Consider the following 14,640-nt stretch of genomic DNA (forward strand, 5'->3'; position numbering starts at 1 on the left):
GTTCAGTGTTTGCTGTTGTCATTATACACTTTGTATACGTTTGGTTACTATATGAGCTGTGTAACACAATGACAGGAGTCACAGTTGCCCTCATTTATCAAACGGGCGTACGCCAGAGAGTGAGCGTAAAGTGGGCGTACGATCATTTCTGGAGCTGATGAAATTCTGCCATGTTTTTTTTAATGGTGACAAACCAAAGCATGTTGTAGTTATATCATTTATTACTAAAACCATATAAAAAATGAATACACCCTGCGACCGTGAAATTCTTTAACCAGAATACTAGCAGAGGCTATTAAATGTTGTTGTCTTCTGCTGTTTACTGTTACCTGGCTCGGATACTGGAGCGTCAGCGTCTCCTCCACCAGTGGTTCTGACCCAATAGAAAGATTTCAATCAGCCACACATTCTTCTGACTGGGACAGGATTATTATTAATTATTACTGATTTTAAAAAAGAAAAGGGAAAAAAAATCTTCTTTTTGGCCGTATTGGATCCTTCGGTGCTATAAACTCTCGGGGCGAGCCATCTGGGTCGGGTATATATTATTCATTCATTCATTACCATTAACCGCTTATTCGCAATCGGGTCGCGGGGGCTGGAGCCGATCCCAGCTGTCATTGGGCGAGAGGCGGGGTACACCCTGGACAGGACGCCAGACTATCGCAGGGCTAACACAAAGACAGACAATCACACTCTCATTCACATGGGCAATTTAGAGTCCCAAATTAAACCTAAGTGCATGTTTTTGGACTGTGGGAGGAAGCCGGAGTACCCGGAGGGAACCAACGCTGACCGTGGGAGAACATGCAAACTCCACACAGAAGAGCCGCAGGCGAGAGGCGAACTGGCGACCCTCTAGCTGTGAGACGAGAGCGCTAACCACTACACCACCGTGTCCGGTATATATTATATCATATATAATGTTTATATTGTATATAATAGTGCGTGGTATTTAAATGACGCTTGTTTCGAGCCGCCACATTTATCAACAGCCGACCATTCTCACGCTGTGATTGGCGAGATACCAACGTTTGATGAATCCCATGTGAACCCTGTCGTAAGACAAAATCTACAATCAGATCTGCTCTCGTTTCTACGATCGTTTGATAAATGAGGGCCAGTGTCACATGCGGAAACAACAACATTCATGAACTCTGTTGGCAGCTGATCGTTTTCAGTCTGTTTGATTAATCTTCTTCAACAAACCTGCATGTACATATTCAGCTTACCTATGTTAGAGTTCGTTTTTTTGCAGAACAGATGAGAGGAGAGTAAAATCCTTTTGACTATTTATTCAAGACAATAATGAAAGAGTGAGCATGTACATGGACCTTCTCTGTTCAGAAATCACAGGCTGCTAAGCAGTTAGCTGTAACAACCTCCCAGAAAAGGATGCCTAACTTACTTTTTCACAGAGTTTTATAATATGAATGTGCGACTATGTGATTGGTCAAAACTGTTGGGGCAGCACCATGGTTTAGACTCAGCCCACCCATTACGTTGGCACGCAGGCTAGTCCTAACCTCTTGGTGCTTCAGCTTCCGGTAACCGCCCTGTGGAAGGGAAAAAGCTAACAGCACACTACTGTATCTTGTCTAGTGTTCGTCAGTATCTATCTCCACCTGGGCCCGTGGCCTTGAATTGGAGCACAAAGAGTGCTTCAGTTTTTTATCTGCTTGCCCTCAAATTATGTGGCGCTGTGCAAAGCGTTATCAGTATGTCCTTTCTTTTGATACTCCTTATTTCTGTGTGCTGTGCCTGGCATACAAATGTGTTTTATACTCAGCCAAATACTTTTCTAAGCAGCATTCTTGCTAAATATATGTCATAATGTGATTATTGCTATTTTTTATTAATCCCTAACACCTACAACAGAGACAGAGAGCTGACGGCTCTCAGAGGAGAAGTTATGAGAGAAAACATGGACGTGATAAACACAGCTGTAGCTTCCTTGGTGGGCGGGCTCTGCAGCAGGAAACAGGAAGTCAGCGGAGTGATTAACAGCTGGCTGGGTGAGGTTAGGAAACAGGAAGTCAGCAGAATGATGGACAGGTGGCTGGGTGAGGTTAGGAAACAGGAAGTCAGCAGAGTGATTGACAGCTGGCTGGGTGTAGTTGATTGCTGAGGTGGAGGAGGTGAAGGAGAGCTGGAAGGAGCCTCCTGGGTACTGAGGGTGGATGGAGCAGCTGATGGTGAAGGTGGAGCCTCTGAAAACCCGAAACTCCTCTTGATGCTGCTGCTGCTGGGCCTCAGAGACCCCGTCCATGGAGGAGGACCAGGAGATGTTGGGCAGAAGCAGCAGGTCTGTAAATACAGAGAGGTGATTGGCTGAAACAGGTCTGTCAAAACAGAGAGGTGATTGGCTGAAACAGGTCTGTAAATACAGAGAGGTGATTGGCTGAAGCAGACAGGTTCCTCCAGGTGTGTCCTGTCAGGTGAAGCTCAGCAGTCTATGTTTCCGGAAACAAGAACACTTCTCTACACTTTAGGATGTTTACAGTCCAGTCCATTATAAACCACTGACTGTCACTGTGACAGAGGAAGGAACCCACCGGAGACATTTCTGTCATTCATGATGTCATAGATGATGTCACTGACAGGCTTACCTGAACAGACAAGATCCTGGATTACCGGGGAGAAAAATGAAGATGCACAGTCCCTCAGAGCAGATCCAGACTGGACACAGACAGGGCTGATCCACCACATAGATCTGCCTGAGGACTGTCTTCTTTGTACTACAAAAACAGCAGAACCACAGTCTAAGTCTCTGCAGGCAGCTGCTGCTTCCTTCAGGCTCCAGGCAGAGTAATCGCCATCCACTGGTCTCCATTCTCCTTCATGTTTCAGCTCCAGTGTTCCTGCACAGCGACTGTCTCCTCCCACCAACCTGACAGGCTCTGAACACAATCAAGAGAGTCGTCAGTAAAAGAATAAAGTGAGTTTGATGAGAACAAAAATGAACCAAATGAAAGCTGCAGCTCCTCTTCTACCTGAGCAGGTGAGCCCAACAGCTCTGCCAGGTGAGCAGGTGTTTCTATCTGAGCCTGAGCTTCTACAGTCCAGGAGAGCAGACTCATCTCCTCCACACTGGAACTCTTTGGTCCACATTGGAGCCTCCCCTTCTCCATAGAGCGCCCCCTGGAGGACTGAAGGAGCCCCACAGCCAAGCTCCCTGCAGACCACCTCTGCATCCTGCTGGTCAAAGTCAGCTTCACACACTGAGGACCAGCTCTGGTTAGACTGGTCAGACTTCAGCTCCAGTCTGCCTGAGCACAGACTGGTCCCATCCACCAGCCTGACAGAGTCTGGAGAGGAGAGAGAAGAGAAACAGAGAGGTCAAAGACACCAGACACTAAATAAAAGAAGAAAAACCCCAGCAGCAATGACGTCGGTGGTGTGGTCCTTTTGTTGTTCAGACCCACATTTAAAATAGTTTTTTAACTAAATTATTTAAAAATGATTTAAAACTCAAATCTGAAGAGGAGTGAAATATAAAACTTGCGAGGGATACATTTGAGTTTAATCTACTTTTATTGACATCAACAGTGACAACAACTACATTACCCATAAGGCATGAGACCTCCTGTCAGGAAACAACTACAACTACGGTGTCTTATAATGGACAAACACCAACCATAATGGAAAATGACCTGCAGGAGTGATAAAAGAAATAATGAAATGTATGCTGACTGTGTGATGGGCCTTTATTAAGAGTAAAACTGCCTAAAGTTTACACTGCTCACATGTGCCACCTGGTGGTTGTTGGTGCACACTGCAGCTACTCCAAATATCCTTAAACTGATGATGATTTATTAGGCTTTCCTTTCCTTCGGTCACTAAATGTGTTTTCTCTGACACCTGTCCACAGCTGTAGAGTTACTCTGCTTAGATCCCGTGCTGCTACTCCTGCCTGCTTCTTCAGTCGGTGATACACTGACTGTGGATAAATACCTTTTACAACCCCAAGTCAAACATATATCATGGCCCTTTAAATATCTGTTTCAGAACAAAACAGTATTTGCTTCATTCAAGGCAAAGTATTTCACCATTGGCAGTTGGCCACTTGCTCACTGTTGCTTCAGCTATCTCACAGGAAGTCATACCCAAAATCCTTTCTACAGTAGCACCCCAGGAGTAAGGGGGATAGACACAACCAAAGAAGTTTGATCATGGGCGTCCACAGATTCTTTGAGCAAAGTTTTGTGCAGATCAGACTCACTGTGAGTTCAAAAAAGCAAAGTGAATGAGGTCCTGGCTGAGCTAAGCCGATCAAAGGCCTGTCCAGTAGGCCATTGGTGACTGTTATAGTGATCAGTGAATAACCTGCTGCTGGAAACCAGTGGCTCACACAGCTGCCAACCTGAAGGAGTCCATTGACATCCACAGGTCACTTATTAAAATGTTTTATGCTTTTACAGAGTCAATTCTAACTTTTGCAATGATTTCTTGGTTTGGCAGCCTCAGTGTGGCTAATAAAAACTGCCTGGGAGGTTTGTTAGAGTGCCCAAAGACCATTGACATCAGCTTGAATGATCTTTGCCATGTTTACCAAGTCAGAGCCAGTGAGAAGGAGAAGGCCGTTCTAGAGACACTCAGCACCCTCTCTGTGCAGAGTTTCACCTGTTGTCTTCAGGATGGAGGTACACTTCCCATAGGAAGGCCAAATCAAACAGATATTTAACATCATTTGTTCCTTCAGCTTAGGACACAAACAAGGACTGATGCACTCTCACTGATCTTATTCAAAGCTCATCGCACTAATAATGATTTATTTATTGTAAGTTTTTTATGTGTTTATGTCTGATTGTATGTTTTGTAATGTGTACTGGTTGTGCTGTGTGTACTAATGTTGCAAACCCAATTGCCCCTCAGGGATAATAAAGACTACCCAATCCTTTCAGGCTGGTTGTTGGTAGACCCAGGACACTGCTGAGGCACTGGACATGTATTTTACAGCAGACTCCATCATGGCTGCAGTAGACGGTTCACTGCCATTCTAGCTGGTGCTTGTGTGTCATAGATGATGTCACTGATGGGCTTACCTGAACAGGTGAGATTCACAATGTAAGAGGAAGAAATAGTTGATGTTACACAGTCCCTCAGAGCAGATCCAGACAGGACACAGGGAGGGCTGATCCTCCACACAGATCTGTCTGAGGACTCCTTTCTCTCTTCTACAGAAACAGCAGAACCACAGTGTAACTCTCTGCAGGCAGCTGCTGCTGTCTTCAGGGTCCACACAGAGAAGCCAAACACTGGTCTCCAGTCTCCTTCATGTTTCAGCTCCAGTGTTCCTGCACAGCGACTGTCTCCTCCCACCAACCTGACAGGCTCTGAACACAATCAAGAGAGTCATCAGTAAAAGAATAAAGTGAGTTTGATGAGAACAGAAATGAACCAAATGAAAGCTGCAGCTCCTCTTCTACCTGAGCAGGTGAGTCCAACAGCTCTGCCAGGTGAGCAGGTGTTTCTATCTGAGCCTGGACTTCTACAGTCCAGGAGAGCAGACTCATCTCCTCCACACTGGAACTCTTTGGTCCACATTGGAGCCTCCCCTTCTCCATAGAGCGCCCCCTGGAGGACTGAAGGAGCCCCACAGCCAAGCTCCCTGCAGACCACCTCTGCATCCTGCTGGTCAAAGTCAGCTTCACACACTGAGGACCAGCTCTGGTTAGACTGGTCAGACTTCAGCTCCAGTCTGCCTGAGCACAGACTGGTCCCATTCACCAGCCTGACAGAGTCTGGAGAGGAGAGAGAAGAGAAACACAGAGGTAAACGACACCAGACACTAAATAAAAGAAGAAAAAAACACCAGCAGCAATGAAGACAGTGGTGTGGTCCTTTTGTTGTTCAGACCCACATTTAAAAAAGATTTTTAACTAAATTCTTTAAAAATGATTTAAAACTCAAATCTGAAGATGAGTAAACTCAAATGTATCACTCGCAAGTTTTATATTTCAATCTACTTTTACTGACATCATCAGTGACAACAACTACATTACCCTTAAGGCATGAGCCCTCCTGTCAGGAAACAACTACAACTAGGCCTGCAAGCAGGACTGAACGGGACCGAGCAGAGTGGAGCCGTCTGGGAAGGCCACGTCGGGTGCGGCGCTGTGGGCTCAATCCCTATGCGTACCAAATGGCGTGTCTCCTACCACTGTGCTTGGGGTTGGTGTATAACATGTTACTTCCTGTTGGCAGCGGGGGGGGCGCTATGACTGTGTGTCAATATAGACATGTGGGTGTGTTCAGGACTGGACCCTCATCACGTGTGCGGAATTTGGGACAGATTGGACAATGTATAGTCAAGTTATCCACTCTGGTGTTAAATGGCGAGACGCCATATTTGTCACCATGGCACGCCCACATAGTGTGACCGTGGGGAAAGATTTGAATAACTTTTGATCCCAAAGGCCTTGTGATGGTACTGACAAAGTTTGAAGTCAATGGGGTAAAATCTGTAGGAGGAGTTCGTTAAAGTATGCGACCTGGAAATGGCCCAAAATGCTGAATATTGCGATCTTCAAAGCACGATGGCGGACTTCCTGTTGGGTTTGAGGTATGGGTCCAAGAGGCTTTTTGGTGCGTCTCGACATGATTCATGTGTACCAAATGTCGTGTCTCTACATGAAACCTACTGCTCGGGCTAGGTGTAAAACATGTTAGGTTCTGTAGCCAGCGGGGGGCGCTATGACTGTTTGTCAATATTAACACGTGGGTGTGTTCAGGGCTGGCCCCGCATCACGTGTGTGAAATTTGGGACAGATTGGACAATGTATGGTCACGTTATCCAGTCTGGAGTTAGATGGCGAGACACCATATTTTGCGGCCATGTCACGGCCACATATTGTGAAGGTGAGTAGAGGTGTTGATAAGTTGTGTTCCCCAAGGCCTTGTGATGGTACTGACCAAGTTTGAAGGCAATGGGATTAAATCTGTTGGAGGAGTTATGTAAAGTATGCAACGTGGTCATTGTGTGAAAGGGGGCGTGGATAAAGCATAAGGGGCGGGACTTGATGAAAGATGGTTATTTTGAAGTGTTAAGGGCTGGACTCTGATGAAGCATGAGAAGTTCGGAGCAGATGGGACAAAGTATGTAAAAGTTATAAAGATCTGTTGTTTTTTGGCGAGACGCCATATTTTGCCGCCATGCCACGGCCACATAGTGTGAGCGGCGGTAAAGATTTGAATAACTTTTGATCCCAAAGGCCTTGTGATGCTACTGAGCAAGTTTGAAGTCAATCAGAAGAAATCTGTAGGACGAGTTCGTTAAAGTATGCGGGGTGGAAATGGTCAAAAACAGCAGTAAACGCCGTGTTCGACTCAAGATAGCCGACTTCCTGTACGTTTTCGGGTATGGGTTCTTGAGAGTTTTTGGTGCGGGTGCCCTTGATACACATATGTACCAACTTTCGTGTGTGTAAGTGAAAAAAACCTATATTGTGAGGCTGTTTTGAAATTTTCAAGGGGGCGCTAGTGAGTCTATTTGCAACGTCCATTCCCGCGAATACCAGAATACGTAAATTTCACGGGAGATTGACGTATATTCCAAAAATGGTGAGTTTTTGAATCTGAGAAAGGCCCCAAAAAGGCAATTCATTAGGGAGAAGAATAATAACTAGGATTGCAAGCAGTACTGAACGGGCCCTCGCAGAGTGGAGCCGTCGGGGGAGGAGCCGTCGGGGGAGGACACGTCAGGCGCGGCGCTGGGGGCCCATTCCCTATGCGTACCAAATCGCGTGTCTCCTACTACTCAGCTCAAAGTAAGTGTAAAACATGTTTCTTGCTGTAGCCAGCAGGGGGCGCTATGACGGTGTATCAATATTGACATGTGGGTGTGTTCAGGGCTGGAATCTAATCACGTGTGTGAAATTTGGGACAGATTGGACAATGTATGGTCAAGTTATACAGTCTCGTGTGTTATGGCAAGACGCCATATTTTGCCGCCATGCCACGCCCACATAGTGTGACCGTCGGTAAAGCTTTATACAACTTTTGATCCCAAAGGCCTTGTGATGCTACTGACCAAGTTTGAAGTCCATGGGGTGAAATCTGTTGGAGGAGTTATGTAAAGTATGCAACGTGGTCATGTGAAGAAAGGGGGCGTGGATAAAGCATAAGGGGCGGGGCTTTACGAAATATTGTTATTTAGAAGTGTTAAGGGCTGGACTCTGATGTAGCATGAGAAGTTTGGACCCGATGGGACAAAGAATGGAGTAGTTCTAACAATCTCGTGTTTTATGGCGAGACGCCATATTTTGCCGCCATGCCACGCCCACATAGTGTGAGCGGCGGTAAAGCTTTATACAACTTTTGATCCCAAAGTCGTTGTGATGGTACTGACCAAGTTTGATGTAAATCGGGTGAAATCTGTAGGAGGAGTTCGTTAAAGTATGTAACATGGAAATGGCGAAAATTCCATATATAATCCAAGATGGCCGACTTCCTGTACATATTAAGGTATGGCTTCTTGAGACTTTTTGGTGCGTCTTCCCATGATACATGTATGTCCCAAATTTCGTGTCTCTACGACAAACCTGTGTGAGGGGCTGAATTCTAGGGGGCACTAGTAGGTCATTTTGCCACGCCCATTTCTGAAAGCAATAAAAGACGTAAATTTTCGACACGATTGAATTTTGTGCCGAGTTTTGTGAGTTTTTGAATATGATAAAGGCCTCAAAAAGGTGATTCATTTGCCGCTATAATAATAAACGGACCAATAACAATAGGGTCCTTGCACTGTTAGTGCTCGGTCCCTAATAATAGACGGAGGAAAAACAATAGGGTCCTCGCACCTTCGGTGCTCGGTCCCTAATAATAATAAACGGACCAATTACAATAGGGTCCTCGCACCTTCGGTGCTCGGTCCCTAATAATAAACGGACCAATTACAATAGGGTCCTCGCACCTTCGGTGCTCGGTCCCTAATAATAATTCCTTCAATTACAATAGGGTCCTCGCACCATCGGTGCTCGGTCCCTAATAATAATTCCTTCAATTACAATAGGGTCCTCGCACCATCGGTGCTCGGTCCCTAATAATCATTCGAAATACAATAGGGACCTCGCAGGTCGTTGCCTGCTCGGGCCCTAATAATAAACGGACCAATTACAATAGGGTCCTCGCACCTTCGGTGCTCGGTCCCTAATAATAATTCCTTCAATTACAATAGGGTCCTCGCACCATCGGTGCTCGGTCCCTAATAATAATTCCTTCAATTACAATAGGGTCCTCGCACCATCGGTGCTCGGTCCCTAATAATCATTCGAAATACAATAGGGACCTCGCAGGTCGTTGCCTGCTTGGGCCCTAATAATAAACGGACCAATTACAATAGGGTCCTCGCACCTTCGGTGCTCGGTCCCTATCTAGGCCTGTAAACAGGACTGAACGGGACCGAGCCGAGTGGAGCCGTCGGGGGAGGCCATGTCAGCGCAGGCCACGTCGGGCGCGGTGCTGTAGGCTCAGTCCCTATGCGTACGAAATGGTGTGGCGCCTACCACTGTGCTCTGGGTAGGGGTAAAACATGTTACTTGCAGTTGCCAGCAGGGGGCGCTATGACTGTGTGTCAATATTGACATGTGGGTGTGTTCCGGGCTGGCCCCTAATCACCTGTGTGAAAGTTGGGACAGATTGGACAATGTATGGTCAAGTAATCCAGTCTGGTGTTAGATGGCGAGACGCCATATTTTTCTGCCATGCCCACATAGTGTGACCATTGGTCAGTAGCATCACAAGACCTTTGGGATCAAAAGTTATTGAAAGCTTTACCAAGTTTGAAGGCAATAAGGTGAAATTTGTAGGAGGAGTTTGTTAAAGGATGCAACGTGGTCCTGTGATGAAAGGGGGCGTGGATATAGCATAAGGGGCGGGGCTTTATGAAATGTTGTTATGTAGAAGTGTTAAGGGCTGGACTCTGATGAAGCATGAGAAATTTGGAGGAGATGGGACAAAGAATGGGAAAGTTATAAGAATGTCATGTTTTATGGCGAGACACCATATTTTCCCGCCATGCCACGCCCACATAGTGTGACAGCCGGTAAAGCTTTCAATAACTTTTGATCCCAAAGGCCTTGTGATGGTACTGACCAAGTTTGAAGTGGATCGGGTAAAATCTGTAGGAGGAGGTTGTTAAAGTATGCGGGGTGGAAATGGGGAAAATGCCATATTCGATCCAAGATGGCCGACTTCCTGTACTTTTTAGAGAATAGCCTCCCCAGACTTTTTGGTGCGTCTTCCCATGATACACGTATGTACCAAATTGCGTGTGTCTACGACAAACCTGTGTGAAATAATTATATTTAGGGGGCGCTAGTGAGTCATTTTGCCACGCCCATTCTTGCGAACACTAGAATACGTAAATGTCACGTGAGATTGACATGTATTCAAAATGTGGTGAGTTTTTGAATATGATAAAGCTGCCAAATGCATTCTGGTGTTAGATGGCGAGATGCCATATTTTGCCGCCATGCCACGCCCACATAGTGTGACCGTTGGTAAAGCTTTCAATAACTTTTGATCCCAAAGGTCTTGTGATGCTACTGACCAAGTTTGAAGGCCATAAGGTGAAATCTGTAGGAGGAGTTCGTTAAAGTATGCGGCATGGAAATGGGTAAAAACGATGAATTGTGCTATATTTAAACCAAGATGGCGGACTTCCTGTTGGGTTTGAGGTATGGGTCCAAGAGGGTTTTTGGTGCGTCTTTACATGCTTAATGTGTGTACCAAATTGCGTGTCTCTACGTGAAACCTACTGCTGGGGCTAGGTGTAAAACATGTTAGTTTCTGTAGCCAGCGGGGGGCGCTATGTCTGTGTGTCAATATTGACATGTGGGTGTGTTCAAGGCTGGCCCCTCATCACATATGAGAAATTTGGGACAGATTGGACAATGTATGGTCAAGTTATCCAGTCTGGTGTTAGACGGCGAGACGCCATATTTTGCCGCCATGTCATGGCCACATATTGTGAAGGTCAGTAAAGCTGTTGAGAAGTTGTGTTCCCCAAGGACTTGTGATGGTACTCACCAAGTTTGACATCAATGGGATTAAATCTGTTGGAGGAGTTATGTAAAGTATGCAACGTGGTCATTTTATGAAAGGGGGCGTGGATAAAGCATAAGGGGCGGGGCGTGATGAAATATTGTTATGTAGAAGTGTTAATGGCTGGACTCTGATGAAGCATGAGAAGTTTGGAGCAGATGGGACAAAGTATGTAAAAGTTATAAAGATCTGTTGTTTTTTGGCGAGACGCCATATTTTGCCGCCATGCCACGGCCACATAGTGTGAGCGGCGGTAAAGATTTGAATAACTTTTGATCCCAAAGGCCTTGTGATGCTACTGACCAAGTTTGAAGAGAATTGGGTGAAATCTGTAGGAGGAGTTCGTTAAAGTATGCGACCTGGAAATGGCAAAAATTCCATATTCGATCCAAGATGGCCGACTTCCTGTACGTTTTAGGACATGGCTTCCACTGACTTTTTGGTGCGTCTTCCCATGATACACGTATATACCAAATTGCGTGTCTGTACGACAAACCTGTGTGAGGGGCTGAATTCTAGGGGGCGCTAGTAGGTCATTTTGCCACGGCCATTTCTGAAAGCAATGAAATACGTAAATTTTCGCCACGATTGAATTTTGTGCCAAGTTAGGGGAGTTTTTGAATATGATAAAGGCCTCAAAAAGCCAATTCATTTGGCGTAATAATAATAATAGCTAGGCCTTGTGCCACGCCCATTCCCGGGACCACTAGAATACGAAAATTTCAGCGGAGATTTATGTATATTCCAAAAATGGTCAGTTTTTGAATATGATAAAGGCCCCAAAAAGGCGGTTAGTTTTTGTGAAAAAAAAGTATAACTAGGACTGCGCGCAGTACTGAACGGGCCCTCGCAGAGTGGAGCCGTCGGGGGAGGCGCCGTCAGAGGAGGGCACATCAGACGCGGCGCTGTTGGCTCAGTCCCTATGCGTACCAAATGGCGTGTCTCCTACCACTGTGCTTGTGGTAGGTGTAAAACATGTAACTTCCTGTAGCCAGCAGGGGGCGCTATGACTGTGTGTCACTATTGACCCGTGGGTGTGTCTCGGGCTGGACCCTCATCACGTATGTGAAATTTGGGACGGATTGGACAATGTATGGTCAAGTTATACAGTCTGGTGTTAGATGGCGAGACGCCATATTTTGCCGCCCTGCCACGCCCACATAGTGTGACTGTCGGTAAAGATTTATACAACTTTTGATCCCAAAGGCCTCGTGATGGTACTGACCAAGTTTGAAGTCCATGGGGTGAAATCTGTCGGAGGAGTTATGTAAAGTATGCAATGTGGTCATTTTATGAAAGGGGGCGTGGATAAAGCATAAGGGGCGGGGCTTTATAAATATTGTTATTGGGAAGTGTTAAGGGCTGGACTCTGATGAAGCATGAGAAGTTTGGACCAGATGGGACAAAGAATGGAGAAGTTACAACGATCTCGTGTTTTATGGCGAGACGCCATATTTTGCCGCCATGCCACGCCCACATAGTGTGACAGGCAGTAAAGATTTATACAACTTTTGATCCCAAAGCCCTTGTGATGGTACTGACCACGTTTGGAGTAAATCGGATGAAATCTGTTGGAGGAGTTCGTTAAAGTATGCAACGTGGTCATTTTATGAAAGGGGGCGTGGATTAAGCATAAGGGGTGGGGCTTTATGAAATATTGTTATTTAGAAGTGTTAAGGGCTGGACTATGATGAAGCATGAGAAGTTTGGAGCAGATTGGACAAAGAATGGAGAATTTATAACAATCTCGTGTTTTATGGCGAGACGCCATATTTTGGCGCCATGCCCCGCCCACATAGTGTGACCGTCGGTAAAGATTTATACAACTTTCGATCCCAAAGGCCTTGTGATGGTAGTGACCAAGTTTGAAGTCAATCGGGTGAAATCTGTAGGAGGAGTTCGTCAAAGTATGCAACGTGGTCATTTTGTAAAAGGGGGCGTGGATAAAGCATAAGGGGCGGGGCTTTATGAAATATTGTTCATTAGAAGTGTTAAGGGCTGGACTCAGATGAAGCATGAGAAGTTTGGACCAGATCAGACAAAGAATGGAGAAGTTATAACAATCTCGTGTTTTATGGCGAGACGCCATATATTGCCGCCATGCCACGCCCACATAGTGCGACCGGCGGTAAAGATTTATACAACTTTCGATCCCAAATGCCTTGTGATGGTACTGACCAAGTTTGAAGTAAATCGGGTGAAATCTGTAGGAGGAGTTCGTTAAAGTATGCGACTTGGAAATGATACACATATGTACCAACTTTCGTGTGTCTACGTGAAAAAAACCTATATTGTGAGGATGTTTTGAAAATTTCAAGGGGGCGCTAGTGAGTCATTTTGCAAGGTCCATTCCCGCGAATACCAGAATACGTAAATTTCAAATCTGATTTATGTTTATTCCAAATTTGGTGAGTTTTTGAATATGATAAAGCCCCCAAAAAGGCAATTCATTTGGGAGAATAATAATAATAATAATAATAATAACTAGGACTGCACGCAGTACTAAACGGGCCCTCGCAGTACACGCGTGTCGGGGCATGCTACCGTCGGGGTGTGTGCGTTACAGGGGCCAGTCTATACCACCCCTATGAATTTCATTGCCTTAAGACTTATGGTCTGGGCACAGTGGCACTCATTAAATTAAACTGCCGCCAGAGCGCCACCTAGGGGCCGATCAATAATATCTTCAAGGGTTATCCTCAGGAGGGCATTGACAATAAGTAAACCAAGTTTGGTGTTAATCCGACCAACCACTGTGCTCGGGGTAGGTGTAAAACATAATACTTGCTGTAGCCAGCAGGGGGCGCTATGACTGTGTGTAAGTATTGACATGTGGGTGTGTCCTGGGATGGACCCTAATCACGTGTGTGAAATTTGGGACGGATTGGACAATGTATGGTCAAGTTATACAGTCTGGTGTTAGATGGCGAGACGCCATGATTTGCCGCCATGCCACGCCCACATAGTGTGACCATCGGTAAAGATTTATACAACTTTTGATCCCAAAGGCCTTGTGATGGTACTGACCAAGTTTGAAGTAAATCGGGTGAAATCTGTAGGAGGAGTTTGTTAAAGTATGCAACATGGAAATGGCCAAAAACAATGAATGCTGCGATTTTCAAACCAAGATGGCGGACTTCCGGTTTGGTTTGAGGTATGGGTCCAAGAGGCTTTTTGGTGCGTCTCCACATGAAGCATGTGTGTACCAAATTTCGTGTCTGTACATGAAACCTGCTGCTGGGGCTAGGCATAAAAGTTGTTACTTCCTGTTGCCAGCGGGGGGCGCAATGACAGTGTATCAATATTGACATGTGGGTGTGTTCAGAGGTGGACCCTCATCACGTGTGAGAAATTAGGGACAGATTGGACAATGTATGGTCAAGTTATCCAGTCTGGTGTTAGATGGCGAGACGCCATATTTTGCCGCCATGCCACGCCGACATAGTGTGACCGTCGGTTAAGATTTATACAACTTTTGATCCCAAAGGCCTTGTGATGGTACTGAGCAAATTTGAAGTAAATCGGGTGAAATCTGTAGGAGGAGTTCGTTAAAGTATACGACATGGAAATGGCCCAAAACAGCAGGAAACGCCA

At 45.7% G+C, this 14,640-nt stretch overlaps 1 pseudogene; it reads right to left on the reverse strand.

Annotated features, from left to right (window-relative positions):
* LOC131988994 (scavenger receptor cysteine-rich type 1 protein M130-like) overlaps positions 1-14,640 on the reverse strand; it is a 912,635-nt pseudogene that overhangs the window by 766,962 nt on the left and 131,033 nt on the right.

The sequence above is a fragment of the Centropristis striata genome, chromosome 17, assembly GCF_030273125.1.
Source record: "Centropristis striata isolate RG_2023a ecotype Rhode Island chromosome 17, C.striata_1.0, whole genome shotgun sequence".
Lineage (NCBI taxonomy): Eukaryota > Metazoa > Chordata > Actinopteri > Perciformes > Serranidae > Centropristis > Centropristis striata.